The sequence below is a fragment of the Balaenoptera borealis genome, assembly GCF_965194805.1.
Source record: "Balaenoptera borealis genome assembly, chromosome: 1".
Taxonomy (NCBI): domain Eukaryota; kingdom Metazoa; phylum Chordata; class Mammalia; order Artiodactyla; family Balaenopteridae; genus Balaenoptera; species Balaenoptera borealis.
The window spans coordinates 121,275,509-121,297,424 of NC_138860.1; the positions used below are offsets into that span (position 1 = coordinate 121,275,509).

Genomic DNA, 21,916 nt, shown 5'->3' on the forward strand with positions numbered 1-21,916 from the left:
CATATCAGGATGTTGCAGGTCACGCTCCCTCTGCAGGCTCTGGGGGAGAATCTGTTCCATGCCCTGCCCCGCTGCTGGTGACTGCGAGCATTCCTTGAGTCCTGGCTGCATCATGCCGGTCTGAGCCTCCATGGTCACACGGCCTTCTCCCCTTCTATCTGTCTCCTCTTATGTCGACTTGAAATTTCCCTTTGCCCTTCTCTTTAAGGATACATGGGATTGTATTTAGGGCCCATCTGGATAATCCAAGAGGATCTCTGCATCTCAAGATTCTTAACTTAATCATATCATGTACATGTAAAGTAATATTCAAGGTTCCAGGGATTAAAGCCTGATATCTTTGAGGGACATTTTTCAGCCTACTACAAATAGGAATAGCAGTCACAGAAGGCTTTCCACCTACAAGACATTAAACTAAGCCTTTACATATATTAACTCATTTAATTCTCAAAACAACCCTTCATGTTGTTTCGGTTATTAACCCTGCTTTTTAGATGAGGAAATTAAGGCGAACAGAAGCTAAACAACAACTTGCCAAGTAAGGCAGGATTTAAGCTCTCTGTCTCCAGTCTTTCTTAATCACTACATTCTATTGCTTCTCTACTTTGCTTATAAATCAACAGAAACATAGATGGAAACCACAGCATCTAATACTGAGACTTGAATATCGGGCTTTTAATATCATTAGACAGATTGGCTTCTTATACTGAGAAATATGGACTGAGCTCTTGAGAAGTTTAGGGAGTGGCAAAAAAGAATATCTTGGATGCTGTCAGCAATTGTTCCAAAGCTGCTGGGCTGGGATCAATGACCACGTTCGTAGGTGACATTCCAGTGGCCAAGTTCTCAGCAGAGTTTGGAACATCTGTGCTTGTCAAGGTTTCTTCTCAGAATTACTAAGAAGCTGTAACTGGTGCTTGACAAGAGTTTGTGCTCTTGCTCCCTGCAGAAAGCTGAAGCCAAGGAGTTTTAATACCCACAATTTAATAGGAAAAAAATCTGAGTAGTGTTGATGGTCAGGTCATTTCAAACCAGCCATTCAACAGAATGATGTGTTTCTTTATTTAAAAAAATTTTTTTCTTTCCATTGTATTTTAATATAGTTTGCTTGAGTTTATTTTTGGTTACAGGGTTGGTGACAAAGGCTATGTTCTTTGTTTCTTCTTTATTTTGGTAAGAATTCTTAACATGACATTTACCCTCTCAGTAAACTTTTATGTACACATTACAGTGTTGTTAACTATAGGTATTACATTCTAAGGCAGATAGGCTTATTCATCTAGCGTAACTGAAACTTTGTAGTCTGAACAGCAATCCCCCTTTCCACGTCCCGCCTTAAGTAACTACCGTTCTATTCTCTGCTTCTATGAGTCTGACTATTTCAGATACTTCCTGTAAGTGGAATCATGTAGTATTTGTCTTTCTGTGACTGGTTTATTTCACTCAGCATAATGCCCTCTAGGTCCATCCATGTTGAAATGGTAGAGTTCCTTCTTTTTAAGGCTGAGTAATATCCCATTGTATGTATATACCACATTTTCTTTATCCATCCATCTGTTGATGGAAATTTAGGTTGTTTCTACATTCTGGCTATTATGAATTATGCTTCAGTAACATGGGAGTGTAGACATCTTTTCCCTAACCTGATTTCAATTATTTTGGATACAACCTAGAAATAGGATTGCTGGAATATACGATAGTTCTATTTTTAATTTTTTGAGGAATCTCTGTCCTGTTTTTCATAGTGGCTGCACCATTTTTCATTCCTACCAGCACTGTGCAAGCATTCTAATTTTCCACATCCTTGCCAACATCTTTTATCTTTTGTTTTTTTGATAGTAGCCATCTTAACAGGTGTGAGGTGGTATCTCATTGTGGATTTGTTTTGCATGATTAGTGACATTGAGCATCTTTCCCTACACCTGTTGGCCATTTGAATGTCTTCTTTGGAGAAGTGTCTATTCAAGTGTGATGTGTTTCCTTAAATACACTGGCATTTTTTAATGACAAACGCTGAGCTTTCTTAGCATGGCTTCTGATCTACCCTCCAAAAGGTATATCTTAGCTACATGTATCATTATGTTTGCTATTTTGATTTAAATACTGACAAAATATAATTTATTATATTATCGAGAACCCTAACATTGCACATGGAAGGTTGAATCCAACCACATATGGCGTTCACCAAATGTCTCCAGAGATTTTTCTATTTTTTATATGCTTTACCAGGATTTTGCTTCCTTCACTCTTTAGCCCATATGTTTTTTTTGAAGGTCATTGATTGGCACAAAGTTTAAGCATTTGTCCCCAATCAATCAAAAATATTTTATATAGGTAAAATATTTATTTCCAAATGGCTTGGTTGGCTCTTTCAGTGTACTAAAGATTTTTCTATTACATTAAAAACTGCTGTTATTATTCTCTCCAAGAGTAAATAAATTTAGATCAATGACTTTCATATATATTCCAGGCTTTCCAAACCTACATCCTTAAGTCTGCCAAAATGACTGAACAGTAAAAATCACATTCTCACTTAGGCTTCTGGAAGTTGGGACAAAAATCAGTTTCCAAGGTACAAATAATAAGCTCAAAGCAAGACCTTCTCTTTCAGTTTTTCACTTTCTATTGTTTTGTAGAAAATTATCATTTGGCTTAATCGTCAAGAAAAGAAGGAAGATCAAGGCTAATAATTAAATTTCTGCCACAGATGGAATTGTCAAAAATTAAGCATGGTGTGGTAATCAAGGAATTACAGGGAGTTTAATACCTATCTCTTCTCTGGATTTTATTGCAGGCACAGAGGAAAAACACCCCAAAATATTAGGAGGTTCAGGATATTTGTGTGTAGTAGAAGGTCATATTTGGGAGTTTCAGGAGAATCAAGGACCCTCCAGATGATGATAATACATCAACACTGAGCTTGTCCCCATGTCAGATGTTGTCACTCACTCCCCTCCCCTGGCCTGGAATAAGCTTATGTCAGATGGCCACATGGACTGCCCTTACTTCATTCAGATCTCTGCTCAAATTCTTTCTCTTCAGAGAGTCCTTTCTTGACCATCCTATCAAAAGTAGCAACCCCTGCCACTCTAATCTTGCCTCTGTTTATTTTTTCTTCTTGATATTTATCACTACCTCAGTTTATATTCATGTTCATTTGTTAATTGTTAGCTTGTTTGTTGCCTTCCCCCACCCCCAGAGCACTGCCTGGTACAGAGTGGATGCCAAGTACATATTTGCTATTCCTATTGAACCCCCTTGTCACACTTTAGTTACAAACACATTCTGTTTGTTTGCTTTTAATTTAGTGCTTATGCATAGACACTTTGAAATTTTAAAAATGTCCGCTTGAAATATTTCTAAATATTTAAAAACAAAGAACCAGGGGGCATAGGATAAGAGAGGCCATCTTATAGGTAAAAAGGAAGCTCAGAGAGAAAAAATGAATAGTTCAAGGTCACATGGCTGTCAAGAATCTTGGGGGTGGGTCTGAGGTTTTACCCTACTGGTAAGCTAGCAAGTTATCCTTCCATAGTTTCATGGATGCTGGCAGAGACATAAGACTCCTGAGTCAAAAACAAAGAACTGTATTCTCATGGCACAGCAATCTTCATGAACATCATATTTGCCCCATTTCTCCTTGTCCCCTTCCCCTACTTACCAGCCTCATGGGAGTGATGTAGAGCTTGCCCAGGTGGTTGCTCTATGTTCACACTGCGGCTCTGTGTCACAGCTGAGGAGCCCTAAGCTTAAGGATTTGAATCTTTTATAATAAGCAGTAAGCAAACCTAACCTCTGATCCAGAAGAGTCACTATCTCTGTCATTCTGTGTTGTACAACATACTTGAAAGATACCTCTCTCACAAAACCTGAAGAAATGCTAGAGATCTATGGAGAATTGTCTCTCAACATCAGCCAGCTAGTAAAAATCAGTTGGTGCTATGTCCTAACTCTTAATAATCATTGCTTTATAAAATTGCATAAAACCTGTAGAGCACACAGTACAATACTTAATAAAAATTAACTCTTTATTCTCATTCCACATATTTCTTATCATCTTTGGGTTACATATAAGGTTTCTGCTTTATTTCTGATGATGTATCATGGATATTGGTAAAGGGATGAATCAGAAAAAAATCAGCCATAATCTCATCAATGCTAAACTCTATTCTGAACACATCAACAGAGGAAGCCCATTACAACAAATCATTAAAAGAATATAGATATTTCATGAGTATTTAATACCTTGTAAAACGTAATAAATGTACAGAATCTTAGAGTGGGGAACCTTAAGATCACCTCACTGAACTTCCCCTTTTTCCTTGGCTTTGCCAATTTACTGGTGAGGAAACAAGCTGAGGGAAGGAGCAGCTTTGTCCACAGTCATATTGAGTTAATAGCAGAGTGGGGAATGTGACAGTCTTGATGTGGTAGTATGCCTATAACAATAACTTCAGTCTTATCTTCTCATACTGCTTTTCAAAAGAGCACTCATATATGAGTGATTTGAGTTAATGGCCTCCTTAAGTGCCTATCCAGGAGAATGTGGGGCTGCCCAGACCTGAAGGTGAGGAACTTGGATTGTATTGCAAGAGAAACTAGAGGCTTTTTGAAGTTAAGAGTAAAGATTAAATGCTGTGGAAAACCTTAACTGCATCAATTAATCAGTACTTATCCATTGTGTGGGAGATGGTACATCATAGCAGGTGTGAACTCTAGAGTCAGATTTGGGTGTGAATTCCTACTTCACTTAGCTTTTTAAAGTTATTTACCATTGCTTTGCCTCAGATTCTTCATATAGAGTCTGAAGATAATGATTGTACCTTTCTTACAGAATTAAAAGATGAAGTGCATACACTGCATTTAGCACAGTCCATATAGAGAAAGAACTCAATAGTATTAGGATCATTCATACTATTATGTAACCTAGATTTTACAGATCATTTGGGCTGGATATTATATGTTGGCCCTTCTAGAAGATTCTTTCTCCAGCCTCCACCCTTCTCTGTGTATTTGGAGAATGAGCCGTATGTGCCAACTCAGTTGACAACCTTGAGTTAAGCCAATGGGGGAGCCCTGGCAGAGAATTGGGGAAAGGAAGGAAAGAACCATGTGAGCTCGCTGTGAAGTCCACCAGGAGTCCTAACTTCTGTCAGGCTGCCCTCTCTACACTGCCCTCTATACTTCAGCATTCTGTCAACTGCCCTCAACTCCTTGGCCATCACCCGCTAAACCAGCCATGGAGTGCTGCATTGTGGTCTTCTAATACCAAGCTCACACTTTTTAAAAGGGTACCTTTGTTCATCTCTTCTCAAATTATCCTAATCTGAATGTGCCCTCTAATTCTTACTGATTCATCATTTTCCCATTTGATCTTTACAACAACTCCATGAACTAAGTATTATTTCCATTTAACATATGATGCTACTGAAGCTTAGGCAGTTAAGCTAATTTCCCGAAGTCAATTGACTAGTCAATGACAACGACAGGACCAGAATTCTGTTTTTCTGCCTCTAGCACCCATGGTCTTTCTGTTGATGTGCTTCTATTGCATTCCTTAGGGCATATTCCTCAAGGTCAGGACCATGGTTTATTAATCTTAGTATTTAGTCCCATTTCATTCCAAGTATACAGCATATACTCAATACATGTTTTTAAAATGTCTATCAAATATAATCTAAGCTTAAAGGTTATTTTTAGGGAGCGTATATCACTTAATTAGTATTACATTTCACAGCACACAGTTTGAACATCTTGTTTTATTATAGGATAATAATCATACTCCTCATTGACTGCCCAAGAAGAGCACACAGTTGAGGAAATGCTGTTGGTGGGCGGTAGGGGAAAGAGTCAGCCTGGGAAGTTGTCCTGGTTGACATCTTCAGTGCTTTTCTGGGCCTCTCTCTGAAATGTAAAGAGCTCTGGGACTCTGGCTGCAGATGAAAGAGGTGGAGTTTTTGTTCTGAGAGCAGCTGGGGGAGGTGGGTGTATTTTGCTGTGTTTTGAATTTAGTTCTTTTCCTTCATTACAGAATCTTATTTCCTACAGAAAAGTTTAGCATCTGTTTTGTGATTTGATGAATGGCTTTGAGCTGTTAATTTAATTGCTTCCTAGTAAGACACTAATGACCTTTTTTGTTCCACTAAATACTAGTATGTTTAGTTATAAATTAACCATAACTAAACACTTGGAGCTCCAGTACTTACAATTCACATTGCTCAGGTTCAGGTCATAGCAACTAGAGTTAAGAGTTACAGGTGGCCTGTAGATTTTGCTTCCAAAATCTGTGGTAGGTGGGAAGAACAATAACTTTCTCATAACAGCAAATTCAAGAGCAATGCTCAATGCAATATGAACAGACAAAGGAGAAGAAAAGAGAAAAAAATATGCCAACGCATTTCCAGGTCTGAGAAATCCCATTTGCTATCTTCAGCCAAGGAGATGGAGGCCTGGAATTTGGATCTTTCCAGTCTCAGCTTCCTGAGAATTACTTGTTCTCTGGGTGGCCACAAGCATCGGGTAGGGGTAGGGGTAGGGGAGTTAACCTAAAAGTCTGGACTCTCATATTTGTCTATTGATCACCAGGTTTCAAATGTTCTTTCAAGAGTGAGGGCATCTTTATATATTTGATGGGAATGAATATTAATTTGCCACTTCTTCAGCCCTTCTGGCATGGCCATTGAGTGTTGATTTCATTGATAATTGAAATTAGGGCATTGTAGCTCCCACTGGACTTTAATCGGCTTCCTCTTGGAATACTGCCAAATAAGATCTTTTCCTGAAGGACCCCCAACTAAACAAGGAGGCCATGGAAGGTCTGGGTCTGCCTTTGGCAACTGGAGTCATGCAATTGCCTGGGACGTCAGTATCATCAGATTTATTCCCTGCCTTCTTTGAAATAGTGCTTTCTCACCACCAAGGAATTCTCCCAATGCTCCAAGATAAATATTTTTGGAAACCAAATGATATTTGATTTTCTCAAAACGGAGACAAAGATAAGGTGAGTGTTCAGGAAGGAAAAAGGCAGGAATCTCACTCCCCACTCCTAGCTGAGGCATATTTGGTTTCCAAACTGCCTACGAATGGAGCAGTTGAAAGAAATTCAGAGTGAACTGAAGCACCAGTCAAAGGGCTGCGCTGCTCCTTCAACTCCTCGGGGACCCAGGGAGGGCTGCTGTGTGGAATGTGGACCTCCCACACATGGACTTGATTTTATGTCAAGGCTGGTATGAGGAGCCAAGGGACACTTTCTCCAGAAGAAGCAAGGATTCTTTAAAATCGGAGCTTTGCCTGGTGTCCTTAAAAAGAATGAAGGAAGGAGTGTGTAGTGGGTAAGCCACATCTTGATATCTTTTTTCCTTAATCACCCCCACCTCCAAACTAAAAACATTTTCTTCAGCATTTCAATGACCATATTATGCTTTAGGTGAAGTGATACTTTATTACTGAGATTAAATTTGAATCCTTTTAAAGGAAGCCTGTAAGGATTGTTGTTAAACCTCAGGCTCCCTATCTCTTTAGCTATTAGAAAAGAATATATAACCACATGTTTAAAAGAGTGATTTAAGTTTTTCATTTTTTCTGGAAAGGTGTGTTTCTAAGTTAGAATTTGCTCAGAGCTCTTCCTGTTAAGCACAGCCGTGCAGTTCATATGCAAGGTGGATTTTAATGTCTCTCAAGGTGAAACTCTGCATTGAACATGCAAATCACCAGCATCAAATTCATCAGCAAATATTGTTAGCTCAACCTGCAGATTAAATCCAGAATTAGACCACTTCTCACCACCCCACTGCTATCGTTCTGGCCTGAGCCACTGGAACCTCTTACTATCACTTCCTGTCTGGGCTCCCTGATTCTAATTCTGATTCCCCTCAGGCTCTTTCTAACCCAGATCTGTTTTATCAAAACATAAGGTTACTCTTTTGCTCAAAACCATCCAAGGGCTTTCCATACCACTCAGAGTAAAAGCCAAATCTTACCACGGTTTCAAAGGTCTTACGTAAGCCGGTTCCTACACCTACCCTGTTCTCCCTTCCATCTCCTACCAGTTTCTACCTGGTCACTTTGGTCTCCTTGCTGTCCATCAAAAGTCTTTTCCTTTGTAAGGCTCTCTCTCTCACCTCTTTCAGCTCTTTACTCAAAAGTCACTCTCTTAATGAGGTCTTTTGTTGCTACTCTATTTAAAATTGCATTCCTCCCGTAACTGCCTGTATCTCCTTTGCCTGACTTAAGTTTTTCATGAGATTGACAATAAGTTATCATTTGTTTACATACTTCTTTCGTTTACTGTCTGCCTCTCCCCTTGAGAAGATAAGCTTTAGGAGGGGTCATGCAGAACACTGGGAGGCTCAGAGTAGGCCTTCAAAATTCTTTTTAAATGAGTGAGTAGGACACTATATTCTTATTCTTTGGAACCCTGTGAAGAGTTCCCATGGTCCAGTCTAAAAAGGGGTACAAAAATCCAGAGTATATGAGACATGTAATAATAGCACAACAGAGCAATTTTCCAATAACAAGTGCCCACCTACCCAATACATGCGGAGATCAACCAATGCCTGGGGTTCTAGCACTACTATTGAATAATTGTTCCTGAATGTAACTGGATTTTTAAGCCTCTTGTTCTCGCCTCAGTTCCTATCTCAGCAAACTTTGACATCACAGGACAAACCACAAATCCAACTCCAGATGCATTAAAAAATAATCTGGCTATTTTACTGAAGATCAGTTAGAAACACTGAAGAATATTACATTTTATATTACAACAAAACAAAACAAAAAACAAAACAAAACAGAAAACTTCCTAAAAAAATACTGCTTAAATATCTTCTTTTTCCATGATTCCCTGTAGGGCTGTCCACATACTCTCTTGTCTCTCTTCTATGGGTCCCAGTAACTCCCTAGGACTATTCAGAGACCCGAGTAGTACTTAGATCTGATCCACCTGGCCCACATTCTGTAATCTCATGCCACTGTTTTGTAATATTTGTTCATTCAGATATGTGCATCATAGTGTCCTGACTAAAACTTGTTATTATCTTCCTATATCCCAGAATATATAATACAAACAAACATTTTATAATGACCTTGATGGTGTTAAACTTGCCAAACTTATCTCTAGCTGGAGTTCTCACAATTTAAGCTCCACTCATACTGAATTGCAGCCTCTGGCACAGTTCTGAGCATTTGACAGATGGCTCCTTCCCTCCATAATACCTCATTTCTCAACCTTCTGATGGACTCCACTAGAAAATCACCTCACCGGTGAATTATTTCCCATCTTTCACAGGAGTCATTGGTCATACTGGCCTCTTGCTCTTCCTTAAATACTCAAAGCTACTCCGCCTTGAGGCATTAGCACTTGCTATTCCCTCTGCCCCGAGCACACTTTGCTTACTTAGCCACAGGGCTTCCTCCTGTGCTTTCTTCAGATCACTGCTAAATATGTACCAGGGAATTGTTTCCCAATGACCCTGTGAAAAAGAGTCAGACCTACCCTGATCCTCCCTCTGGCACTATCCATTCTCCTACCATGCTTTATTTTTTCCTCCAAAAGCATTTATCTCCATATGGTATATATGTACTTGTTTATTTATTTATTCCCTCTCTTCCTCCACTGGAATGGAAGCTCTATAAGGGCAGATATTTAAAATGGTTTCTTCATTATTGTTCTCCCATAATCCAGTACAAATGCTTGGCATATATAAGATGTTCAACAAATATTTGTTGAATTAGCTGATGAATAAATGGTCAACTGTCTCTCTTACTATCAGGTCTATAGACTTTATGAGGGAAGTTACTAGGTGCATTTAATTCACAACTGTAATAAATAATATGTGTTTAATAAGTGAATAAATGGATAAATAAATGTATTATATCTTGAGTACTTAGTACAGAGTTTGTTACATTGAATTCCTTTATATGCCTATACAGGAAAGACTTCTGGGCAGAGGGAACAGCGAATACAAAGGCCAGTGGTACATATACACTTGGCACATTCTAGGAATAGCAGAGTCAAGGTGAACGAAATGGAGAGAATTAAGGAGAGAATAGTAGGAGCAGAATTCTAATTGGGGTATATCACTTAGAACCTTGTAGGTTATTTTAAACAGTTTAGGTTTGTTAAAAATAGAAAGGCACTGTAGGATTTGAGCACTGTAGTGACATGATCTGGCTTGCATTTTAACAGGATCACCCTACCTGCTATATTAAAATGGCAGAAAAATAGATCGAAGGTGGAGGAAGGAGGGTTAGTTACAAGACTATTGAAATAATCTTTATGAGAGATCATGGTGGTTTGGATCAGTCATGATTTGATAGCCATAGAGATGGTGAACAATGGTTATATTCTAGATACATTTTAATGGTAAACTCAATAGACAATTCTGATAGATTGGATGTAGGAGTGAAAGAAAAATATTATGCTAATATTTTGGTTTGTGGACTTCCACTTCCAAACAAGACAGAATAACAGACCAGATTTACATTCACGTGTGAAATAATTAAGGAAAAAATGTAAAGTATTTGAAACAATAGTTTTTAAGATACTGGATATATCAGGCAATGAAGGACAGTGATCCCTGAAAGAAATGAAATAAATGAAGTGAGCTCCATTATTGCCAGAACGCATGCCTTACTTCCCAGGCTGTGATGCAGGGAAGGAGAACCCAGGAGGATCCCAGGAAACTTATTCAGTTAAGATGGAGCTGAGATTCTGGGGAGACCAAGGTGGCTAGAGCTTTGAGGAGGGAGTAATGCAGAGAAGAGAACTTCACAGAGAGAGAGTCCTGGAGACCTGCAGAGGATGCCCTTTGATTACTCATGAGAGTATCGATCAAAACATGCAGGTGAAAAAAATTACCTGAGGCTGTGAGAAGAAGCTTCCAAAGGGATTAGAGGCAGCAGGACCCAGTATTCACAAAAGGCTAAGAGTAGCCAATCTGTAAAACTTCATAATTGTTGGGTCATTGGGTAAAACCCAAGAGTCTTGCCTAAGAAGTAGGGAATAATTAGCCTTCAAAGAAATGTTAAGGAACTCTTTAAGCAGAAGGAAGAATGACACTAGTTGGAAATACAGATTGACACAAAAAATAAAGTGTATCTGAAATGGTAACTACATGGGTAAATATATAATATTTTCTTCATTATCTAAATTTCTTTAAAAGATAATTGATTTTTTTCTAAATTGAAGCTGGAGGAATCAGTCTCCCAGACTTCAGACTATACTACAAGGCTACAGTAATCAAGACAGTATGGTACTGGCACAAAAACAGAAATATAGATCAATGGAACAGGATAGAAAGCCCAGAGATAAACCCACACACATATGGTCACCTTATCTTTGACAAAGGAGGCAAGAATATACAATGGAGAAAAGACAGCCTCTTCAATAAGCGGTGCTGGGAAAACTGGACAGCTACATGGAAAAGAATGAAATTAGAACACTCCCTAACACCATACACAAAAATAAACTCAAAATGGATTAAAGACCTAAATGTAAGACTGAACACTATAAAACTCTTAGAGGAAAACATAGGCAGAACACACTATGACATAAACCACAGCAAGATCCTTTTTTACCCACCTCCTGGAGAAATGGAAATAAAAACAAAAATAAACAAATGGGGCCTAATGAAACTTAAAAGCTTTTGCACAGCAAAAGAAACATAAACAAGATGAAAAGACAGACAGCCCTCAGAATGGGAAGATTTATTTGCAAGTGAAGCAACTGACAAAGGATTAATCTCCAAAATTTACAAGCAGCTCATGCAGCTCAATATCAAAAAAACAAAAAACCCAATCCAAAAATGTGCAGAAGACCTAAATAGACATTTCTCCAAAGAAGATATACAGATTGCCAAAAAATACATGAAAGAATGCTCAACATCACTAATCATTAGAGATATGCAAATCAAAACTACAAAGAGATGTCACCTCACACCAGTCAGAATGGCCATCATCAAAAAATCTACAAACAATAAATGCTGGAGAGGGTGTGGAGAAAAGGGAATCCTCTTGCACTGTTGGTGGGAATGTAAATTGATACAGCCACTATGAAGAACAGTATGGATGTTCCTTAAAAAACTAAAAATAGAACTACCATACGACCCAGCAATCTCACTACTGGGCATATACCCTGAGATAACCATAATTCAAAAAGAGTCATGTACCACAATGTTCATTGCAGCTCTATTTACAATAGCCAGGACATGGAAGCAACCTAAGTGTCCATCAACAGATGAATGGATAAAGAAGATGTGGCACATATATACAATGGAATATTACTCAGCCATAAAAAGAAATGAAATTGAGTTATCTGAAGTGAGGTGGATGGACCTAGAGTCTGTCATACAGAGTGAAGTAAATCAGAAAGCGAAAAACAAATACCGTATGCTAACACATATATACAGAATCTAAAAAAAAAAAAAAAAAATGGTTCTGAAGAACCTAAGAGTAGGACAGGAATAAAGATGCAGACGTAGAGAATGGACTTGAGGACACGGGGAGGGGGAAGGGTAAGCTGGGACGAAGTGAGAGAGTAGCATTGACATATATACACTACTAAATGTAAAATAGATAGGTAATGGGAAGCAGCTGCATAGCACAGGGAGATCAGCTCAGTGCTTTGTGACCACCTAGAGGGGTGGGATAAGGAGGGTGGGAGGGAGACGCAAGAGGGAGGAGATATGGGGATATATGTATATGTATAGCTGATTCACTTTGTTATGAAGAAGAAACTAGCACACCATTGTAAAGCAATTATACTCCAACAAAGATGTTAAAAAAAAAGATAATTGATTTTTTCTAAAGAAAGGCACTATTTTAATTATAGTAAATTTAACAAGAGCTAAATTATAATTTTTTTCAAATATATCATATAACATGCCATATGATTTTTATTCTATAAGCAGTTCATAAATTTCAAGAAAATTTAAAAAAGAGAAAAAGCAGAAGGAATGTCACCCATCATTTCATCACTGATATAGTACAAATATTCTTAACATGTAAATACTGATATCAGAATATTTTGACCTTTTTTCTTTCTGTAGTATTTCTATGCATAATTTTGTGTTGTAAATGTAATTTCCATGTTTAATTTAAAATGTTTCTTATTTTTAGAACTCATACACATATTTCTTTTCAATTAATTAATTGTATTGTGGTAAGAACACTAGCACAAGATCTACCCTATTAAATTGCTAAGTGTACACTATGGTATTGTTAACTATAGGCACAAGTTGTATAGCATATCTCTAGAATTTATTCTTCTTACATAACTAAAAGTTTACACCAACAAACAGAACTCCTCATGGTCAAAAAGAGAAGAAATCAAAAGAGAAATTAGAAAATATGTGAACTAAATAAAAATGAAAATCCAACATTTCAGAATCTGTGGGGTGCGACTAAAAGACTAGTTGGAGAGAGAAACTGTTAGCACTAAATAACTCCATTGGAAAATAAGAATGATCTCAAATCAATTATCTCAACTCCTACCTAAAGAACTAGAAGAAGAAAAAAAAAATTAAACCCAAATTAAGCAGAAAAAAGAAAATTATCAGAGCAGAAACTAAAGAAATATAAAACAGAAAAACATTCACTGAAACTAAAGGTGTTTCTCAAAGAAAGTCCAAAGGGATATGGCTTCTAGTAAATTTTACAAATTTTTTATGGAAGAAATAATAGCAATTCTACTCAAACTCTTTCAGAAAATGGAAGAGATTACTTCTCAATTCATTCTATGAAGCCAGCATTATCCTGATACTAAACCAGACAAAGACATTACAAAGAGGAAAACTACAGACCAATATCCCTCATGAACATAGATACTAAAATTCTGAACAAGATTTTAGCAAATTGAGTCCAAAAGCATGTAAAGGACATCATGACTAAGTATGATTTATCTGAGACATGCAACAGTGATTTAGCAATAGAAAATCAATAGAAAATGGATGAATGCAATTCATTTTATCAACAAACTAAAAGAGAAAAGTTGTACAATCATATAAATAGGTGTAGAAAAGCATTTGACAAAAATCTAATATCAATTCCTGGTTAAAACTCTCAACAAACTAAGAATGAAAATGATTCCATAACCGGATTAAGGGGAATTTACCAAAAACTTATAGGTTATATCATACTAAATGGTGAAAGACTGAATGTTTTCCTTTAAGATCAAGAATAAGGCAAGGATGGTTGCAATCACTACTTACATTTAATATTGTGCCAGAGGTTCTAGCCAGTGATTTAAAGAAAGGATGAGAAACAAAAGACAGCCATATTGAAAGATGAAGGAAAACTGACTTAGAAGACAGCATAATCATCTATGTAGAATATTGTATGAAATCTACAAAAAACTTATTTGAATTGAAAACCAAATTTAGCAAGGTTTCATGATATGAGCTCAATATACAAAATTAATTTTGCTTTTATACAGTAGCAACAAACAGTCAGAAATTAATTTTTAAAGTACCATTTATAATAGCATCAAAAACATGAAACCTTTAGGGATAAACCAGACAAAAATATACAAAATTGTACACTGAAAACTGTAAACCATTGCTGAGAGAAATTTTTAAAGACCTAAGTAAATGGAGCTATATGTTGGAAGACTCAATATTGTTAAGATGTTTGTTGTCAAAGATTTGATCTATAAATTAAATGCAATTCAAATAAAAATTTCAGTAAGCCTGTTTTATAAAAATTAACAAGCTGATTTTTAAAATTCACATGGAAATACAAAGGATCTAGAACAGCCAAAACAAGAACAAAGTTGGAAGACTAACACTAATTGATCTCAAAATTTATTATAAAGCTGCAACAATCAAGACAGTATGGTGTTAGCATACACATAAAGAAACAGATCTGGAGAGTCTGGAGAGTCCAGATAGACTTGCTTATATATGTACAACTGATTTTTGACACAGATACAAAATTAATTCAATTTAATTTTGGAGAAAAGTTTGTTCAGCAAATGCTGTGGGAACAATTGGATCTGTTGCCACAGATCTGCCACACAAAAAAAGCAAAACAAAAAACAAACTTTGATCCATATCTTGAAAACCTTGTACTATATACAGATATTAAATCAAAATGGGTAATGGGTCATGGACCTAAATGTAAAACCTAAATGTAAACCTACATGTAAACCTAAATGTCAAACAGGAGAAAAATCTCTGCAACCTTAGATTAGGCAGAGTTCCTAGATAAAACACCAAAGGCATGATTCATAAAAGAACAAATTGATAAAATGGACTTCATTAATACTAAAACTTCTGCTCTTTGAAGGACATTATTAAGAAAATGGAAAAGCAAGCCACATACTGGAAGAAAATGTTTGCAAATCATATATCTGATGAAAGGCTTATATCCAGAATATGTAAAGAAATCTCAAAATTCAATAATGAAAAAATCAAACAACTGAATTAAACAATGGGCAAAATATTTGAATAGACACTCCACTAGCAAAAGGCATATGAATGGCAAATAAGCATATGAAAAGATGTTCAACATTATTGTTCATCAGGGAAATGTAAATTAAATCCACAATGAGACACCACTACACACTCATTAGAATGACCAAAATTAAAAAATGATTATACTGGACTTCCCTGATGGCACAGTGGTTAAGAATCCACCTGCCAATGTGGGGGACACGGGTTTGAGCCTTGGTCCGGGAAGATCCCACATGCCGCGGAGCAACTAAGCCCGTACGCCACAACTACTGACCCCGCGTGCCACACTACTGAAGCCTGCGTACCTAGAGCCCATGCTCTGCAACAAGAGAAGCCACTGCAATGAGAAGCCCGCACGCCACAAGGAAGAGTAGCCCGCACGCCGCAAGGAAGAGAAGCCGCTGCTCGCCGCAACTAGAGAAAGCCCGCGTGCAGCAACAAAGACCCAATGCAGCCAAAAATAAATAAATACATAAAAATTAAAAAAAAAAAAATTATACCAAGTGTTGTGGAGAATGTGGAGCTACTGAAACTCTCATATATTCCTGGTGGGAATGTAAAAAGGCATAATTACTTTGTAAAACAGTTTGGCAGTCTCTTAGGAATTTATACATGCACCTACCTAATAGCCTGTAGAAATTTATAGCAGCTTTATTTTTTCCAGGCAAAAACAGGAAACAACCCAAATGTCCATTAATAGTGAAGGGACTAATTTATGTATATTCATACTATCAAATATTACTCAGCAAAAATATTATGAATTAGTGATACATGTAAAGACATGGAAGAATTTCAAATTAATTGTGCTGATTTAAAGAAGCCAGAGAAGAAAGAGTATGTATTGTACAATGGTATTTATATACAATACATAAAAGAAAATGCAATCTTCAGTGACAGAAAGCACTATAATGACGGAAAGCAGATGGCTGGTTACCTATCAAGAGGAGCGGGAGAAAGTGGTGAGGGTGAGGAAGGAGGCATTACAAAAGGACTAAAGGAAATATTTGTAGATGATGGCTATGTTCACTATCTTGATTGTGATAATGGTTTCATATGTGTATATATATATGTTCAAACTTATCAAATTGTGTACTTTAAATTTGTGCAGTTTATCATATGTCGCTTACACCTCAATAAAAAAAAAATGAAAAAAAAATTAAAAAGCCAAAACTTTAGCTTAAGCTATTAGAGGAATGGAATTGCCTTTAACTGTGATGGAGATGCCTGTGGGTAGATCGGCTTTGGGGGGACGATCAAGAGTTGAGTCTTGGACATGTTATATTTAAGAGTTTATTAGACATCCAAGTGAGATACCAAATGGGCAGTAGAAAATACAAGTCTAGAGTTCAAGGGAGAGGTCTGGGCTGGAGATAAATGTGGGAGTCACTGACACACAAATAATACTTAAAGCCTTGGAAGGCCCTCAAAGGACATTTGTGATTGACTTGGGAACAAATCATCCAACATTTACCAACCACTTATTACAATCAGCTCAATACAATTGATGAGCTAGTAATGCATGAGGCTGTATTGTGTAACATATACTGTTTTTATGCAAGTGATTTGTGCATGATATACTTCTTTTTTTTCAGAGAATACAGTTTTCTTTTTAATGTGGCTTTGTCTGCTTTGGATGTCTACTGAAGCTCCCTAGGACTGTGCTTGTTGGGGAGCTGATGGTCTATCAGTTTTCTTTAGTTAGCAGGAGTTTGAAAGCTAGCGCTTAAAAGTCCGTGCTAATGACCTGCTAATTGTTTTAATGGATTTTCAATGAAGTGTGAAGTTCTCGGCTGACTTCTCAACAAAGTGTAAAGTATGGTAAAGTGTGTGAGAGAGTTATTCTCATTCCTGTGAATTTGTCTCTGTTTACAGAATCAAGAAACATTGCCAAGTACAGCTTTGGCTATTTTATCAATACAAATCTGCTTTGGGTGTGTGAGACTCAAGCAGGGTTTCTGGGTTTTGTTTAGCAGGTGGGCTGGGGCAAAGCAGGCTGCCTTCAGAAGAGCCTTCAGCCCTTCTGAGCAAAGAGAAGACTTGACCATCTGATAGACTGAGAATAAGGGCTCTGAAGATGCCAGCCTGGATTCCTGGCAGCTATCTTGCTCAAGACTTCTCTTGCCTCTCACCTGGAAGGGAATAGATGCTTCTCTAGGCTTTTTCATTTCCTGTTTCTAATACATTTTGTCTAGAGGACCAAATATTCCTATTGTGGCCTCCCAATCCCCATAAAAGAACACTCCGTGCAATTGACTTTAGTGCTTTGATTTAGGTTTACTGCTGTGTTAAGCCATCTCGGGGTGTGCGTTTATGCTAACCCAGAAATGATTGAGGACTAGCAAACTTTCCTCACAGTGCTGAAGGGATAGAGAATACATAGTTTTTTGTGTTATGAAATTTGTTTTTTTCTGCCTTTGTTTTATGGCATATAATAGATTTCGAGGGCATGGAATGGTCAAATGTTGTTTCTTGTTTGAGTCTTTAGGGCTTGGAGTCTTTGCACTCTATGTCAGCTCTTTAGAAGAAATACTACTAAGAGTACAGGGAGGCCACTGACAACTCTACTCAAGGGTGGAATTCAGCCCAGGGCAAGGCAGTTGTGCCTTAGGCCCTAGTCAATAAATTTTAAGGTGTTATTATGAATGAATCAGTCTCATAGATCTGAACTCCATTGAGGTTCTTAGTGTTGCAGTGAATTAACAGCGTATGACTCTTAGGTTGGGTTTCTTGGAAACAGACATTGAGATGGAGATTTGTATCCAAGAGGTTTATTGAGGAGCAGTGTCAGGCACAGCACCAAATGGAAAGTGCGGGGAGTAGGAATGGGTAGAGGGAGACGTTGAGCTGAGATACAGTTGCAACAAAGCCTTAGCCCATCCCCTGGGGAGCCCTGGATTTGGAGGGTGGTCCTACAGAGTTGTTCCAAATTGAGGCATGATGGTGGGAACTTTGTACCTTCCCATCAGCCAGTCGTCGGATACAGGCTGCTCTTGGAGAAAGAGTATAAACTTGGACTCTCTCCCTTTGGCACAGAGTAATTCTTGGATTGGGATGCAGAAGTTAACCATCGACAGCCAACACACCTAGCAGCCAGGGTAATGAAGGCCTCAATTCTGAAGGGAAGATCTGAGTCAGGCAACACAGCATCCTTTACATGATTAATAATGAAAGACAAGATTATACTGTAGCTATATTATTGACAACAGTAAAGTTTCATTTTGCTTTGAAATTATGTCAGTTATTTGTACTAATAATAACAAAATAACCTAATTGAAGGCCTACTCTGCACTGTCCACTTTCATATACTGTAGTTTCCTGTTTTTTTTTCTTCTTCTCTTAATCCTCACAGCAACCCTGTAAAGTAAGTATCATGTTACCATTGTTCTTGAAAAGTATGGTTCAGGGATATGAATTGCCCAATTGCATACAATTACTATCTGATCACATCACACGTTTCTTTCTACACTGTTGCCTCTGTCCAGCTATATTAAACTTTTTGTGTTTCCAAAATTTATCTTGCTTTTCCTTGTTTCTTTGCATTTGTATGATGTTGATTACCTGGAATGTCTTGCCTTGCTTGTCTGCCTATCAAACATCCATTCATCCTTCAAGGCTCATTCTAAAGATTATTTCCCCTGTGAAGTTTTCCTGGACTCCCTCTCAAATAGCTATTCTCTCTTCGTCTATGGTCTCGGAACACTTTGTACATGATACCCCATAGATGCCTGATACATACATGTTCCTGAAATGAAGGCATAGGTTCATCTTTTCAGTCATGTTGCTTGGCTTTGGGATTTGCCTAATACATTTCTTCTATGAAGCCACTCGATCTTGGAACCACTTTGTTTTCCTGCAGTTCCCAGTGAAGCCTGGTATGTGTACCCAAGGAATTTATCTTGGCTGATCAAGTTGAGCATCATCACAGCAAATGTTGGAAACTGCTACCAGATTTTCCACTTCAGGGATGCTTTTGATGATGAATTTGTCTGAAACTCATATAAATGACACCCAAATTGTATTTCCAGGCAATTATTTGATTCCATGCTGATGATATACTGAGTTTGTTCATACCCAGAAAGTGTAAAAAATATCTTAATTCATTTTGTTTACTTTCTTTTTTGGGGAGCTTCTTACACACTGACAGAATTTCAGCGTGGGGAGGAATAATGCGACAGTAATTAGCACTGATTTTGCTGATGAAATATCCGAGGTTGTAAGTAAAGATGCATGCTGTTAAATGACCTAAGTGATGATCTACAAACTTGCTCTAAGTTCTAGAGCTCTGCCGGTGGGCCCCATACCTCAGGCTCTCTTCCCTGTTTTCTTTTGTGTTCACTCTTGGACAGAACTAAACAGGATGTTAAAGCTCCACAATGACCGCAGGATATGTAACTCTGTTCCCAAGTTATTGAGTTAGAAAAGGAATCTTCTGAATTAAAAACAGTGATAAGTACAAGTTTATAAATTCTTTGTAGCAACTTTGAACAAGAGTAGAAATAATGGACTCTCTTACTAAATAGGACTCCTTGCCTTGCCTTACCTCTTTTCATTGGCAATGCTACCAGGGACTAAAGCCAGCTCTGTCATCATGGAGCAATCTTTGACCTTTCATGAATGCTTCTGAGCTGACAAACTGGTTGGGGTCTGGAAGTTTTCTTCCGTCAGACCAAGTATAATTTGAAGGGACGATGTATCCTGGAAAATGGATTTTTGCTTCCATTGGCCTGCACTTTTGCCTGTGCTTTGCGGGCACTGTCAGGAGTGCTGCAGGGTAGACAGTCGTAGAGTGAGTGCCACCTGCCCAGCTCCTCTCACGTTCATCCTCACCCAAGCCCTGAACATTCCCGGCACTCTCTTGTATCTGCCTTGTCTATTATCTGTTTCACTAAACTGGTTTCTTCTGACTACAAAGCCCCTTCTAAACTGTAAATTACATATCTATTCATTCCTCTTTCAATGCATTGTGGTGCTATTCCCTCTCATAAAGGGATGATTCTAAGTAAGTGGGTCTATTGGAATAATTAACGCAGGTCTCATAAGTGACAATTTACAAGTCAGGAGTGGTTTAAATAAGGGAAGGAAGAGGCTGGTCTAATTTACCTTATTGCACATTTCTTGCCACTGACTTTACAGAACAAATGGAACTAAATCTTTGTTAATGCTGAACCTTAAATTTTTCTTCTAGTCATTTCTCTCTCTTTTAGGTATTCACACTCATAAATACACTGTCCCTTAAATATTAATCCAGCTTTGTTATTTAATCAAAAAGCTTCTGTGTTCTTTTCTTACTTTACTTTAGACTTTTGTGAGACATATATCAAAAGCACCAAAAAGACTACATAATTTATAACTACAGCTTCTTTTTCCTCTTTCAAACTCTCATTTTCATGGACAAGTGATACTTTTGTGACTTCTTGGAGACTATCTGTCATTAAGTCATTCCCCCGGGTCATTGTGCCCTTTACCAGTCAATAATACAAATCAATATTCTGGAGGTTTATAGAAGACATCTCTCAGAAACCCAAAGATTATACTATTTTTCCAAAAAGTTTTAAATTGTCCTTCTTTAGCTCTTGAAAACATCAATTCCTCACTTTCAAAGTATTGTGACAGTTTTTCTCTTGGTTTGTTTTATTTTAGAATCCAAGTTGTCCTTATATTCCTGTTTGTATTAGCCATTAACACCATTTTACCTAATCCCCAACATTTGCTTATGCTTTGTGTCTTTGTATTCATTGCCTGAAAATGTGTGGTACATGTACTCACATTTATTTAGTCAAGAAATGTTTATTCAGGGACTATAATCATGCCTAATACCTTGGAAATGATGGATTTCCAATGGATCCTCTAAAAGGATCCATTCCAAGATCCTTTTAGAGGATCTTATTCAGGGCTGCTTACACTCATGAGGTTCTATTCAGGGATTAAAAGCAGAGTATGGCATAGAAATTACCCATGAAGTGGTGAAAACAAGCAAGGAATCAGGGGGGTGCTCAGACAGTGAGGGTTCCAGGGAGGCACAGAGAGACAGGGTGTCTAACCAAGCCTGCTGAAGACCAATGGGCTTTTTCTGGAGGATCTGATATCTACACTATATCTTGAGAAAAAAAATGGTCTCCAAGTAAGGAAAGAATGGAAAAGTGTAGCAGGCAGAAAAAAACAGTGGTTTCATATATCATGGTGTAGTTGGAATTACAAATAATTCAATATCACTAGAGTGAAAAGGAGAAGGCAGAAATTGGGGTGAGGATGGGTTGGGAGACATGGCTCTGGAGGTGACAACAGGGAACCGTGGAAAGATTTTTAGCAGAGGAGGAAATAGATTTACGTTTCAGTTCACTTTCTGGGGTGTGAGGAGAACACATTTGAGGAGAGTGAGTTCAAGGGCAGGGAAAACAGTTTGGAAAGTGGTTGCAGTTCTCTAAATGAGGTGTGAGGATGGCTGAGACTCCAGTAGAGGTGGCAGA

At 37.7% G+C, this 21,916-nt stretch overlaps 1 long non-coding RNA gene across 1 annotated transcript in view; it reads right to left on the reverse strand.

Annotated features, from left to right (window-relative positions):
* Positions 1–15,788, reverse strand: part of LOC309604817 — a 405,061-nt gene extending 389,273 nt beyond the window's left edge. Inside the window, exon 1 of the long non-coding RNA XR_014231081.1 lies at positions 12,398–15,788. This is a non-coding gene — a long non-coding RNA (uncharacterized lncRNA). The remainder of the gene's footprint in view (positions 1–12,397) is intronic.
* Positions 15,789–21,916: the final 6,128 nt, after the last annotated feature.